Raw genomic sequence first — 1,709 nt, 5'->3', positions numbered from 1 at the left:
GACGACAGCGTCTAGTCCACCCTTCAAAGCAATTTTGGAACTCTTTTTCTGGAATGGCCATCAGAGCTATCATTGTATTACCCTTGATGTCCTGAATGTCATCAAAATGTCTTCCTTTCAATATTTCCTTTAACTTCAGGTAAAGAAAGAAGTCATTGGGGGCCAGATCAGGTGAGTAGGGAGGGTGTTCCAATATAGTTATTTGTTTACTGGCTAAAAACTCCCTCACAGACAATGTCGTGTGAGCTGGTGCATCGTCATGATGCAAGAGCCATGAATTGTTAGTGAAAGTTCAGCTCGTCTAACTTTTTCACGCAGCCTTTCCAGCACTTCTAAATATAATAGTAAACTTGGTTAACTGTCTGTCCAGTTAGCAAAAACTCATAATAAATAATCCCTCTGATATCAAAAATGGTTAGCAACATCGTTGCAACAAAGTTTGCCAACTTAATTGTCAGACCTTGTATGGTAAGAGTATGTTTAGCTTTATAAGAAACTGCCAACTGTCTTCCAAAGTGTCTGTACCATTTTGCATTCCCACCAGCAATGAAGGAGAGTTTCTGTTGCTCCACATCCTTACTAGCATTTGTTGTTGTCAGTGCTTTGGATTTCAACTACTCTAACAGGTATCTCATTGTTGTTTTAATTTGTAATTCCCTGATAAAATGTTGAGCATCTTTGTTTTTGTCTTTTTTTTTTTTAAATAAACAAAGCACCATTTTACTTGAAAGAACATCAAACTATGGTTATTCAAACTGGCACATTTGGCAGATATTTTCCCCCAGAATGAAAGGAATGAGCCTTTCCTTCAAGAAAACAATAGACAATGTTTGTTGCCAAAGATAAAATTTGAGTTTTCAAGAGAAAATTAGAATTTTGGAAAACTTGTTATCTGCCACTGTGAGCTTGGCAGCTTCCCAACATTTAAGAGCCTCTGCATTTATGTATTTATTTTATTTTTAAAAGATTTTTATTAGGGAATTGGGGGATGGGAACAGCGCTGGGGAATTGGGGGAAGGGCAACAGGCAAGTTGCTGTCCTTTCGTTCTTCAGTCTAGTTGTGGAGGACGTTGCTTCAATGGCCCAAGCTGGCACCATCATTGAGCTCTTCCCGGGCGAGGCAGATCAGTCGCTGGCTTCTGGACGGCTGCTCACGCTGGCTGCTGGCTACACAAGGTAGCCCATGGCAACCCACTGCAGCAGGGGCTGCAGCCTATGCCGTCACCGGTGACTCACGGCAGCCCAGCTCCAGGTTGAGCTGTTGTTCAGCATCTTAGCTATAGAAGGCAGTGTCACTGGCCCTCATACGTGGGATCCGAACCGGGGCCCTCTGGCGTCCCAAGCCAGCTCTTAACCAACACACCACTTGGCCGGCCCAAGAGCCTCTGCATTAAGAGCTGCATAACTCAATGAAACAAGGCTTTCCAAGTGACCATATGTATGATTTTACAATATCATGCGTGAGTAAAATGTCCAAAGTACAAGATATACCAATGATTTTAATGTATAAGTTCATAGTTCTCATAATATATAAGAGCATAAAGTTCATTGACATGGTTTCAGATTCCACAGCAGACTAACCTTTAAAAAACTACCACTTGCGGGCCGGCCGAGTGGCGCGATGGTTAAGAACTGGCTTGGGACGCCAGAGGGCCCCGGTTCAGATCCCATATATGAGGGCCAGTGACACTACTGCCCTCCACAGCTAA

Source organism: Hipposideros armiger, unplaced genomic scaffold (genome assembly GCF_001890085.2).
Source record: "Hipposideros armiger isolate ML-2016 unplaced genomic scaffold, ASM189008v1 scaffold_561, whole genome shotgun sequence".
NCBI lineage: Eukaryota > Metazoa > Chordata > Mammalia > Chiroptera > Hipposideridae > Hipposideros > Hipposideros armiger.
The sequence above is the reverse complement of the archived record's forward strand: the minus strand, read 5'-3'. Positions refer to the sequence as shown.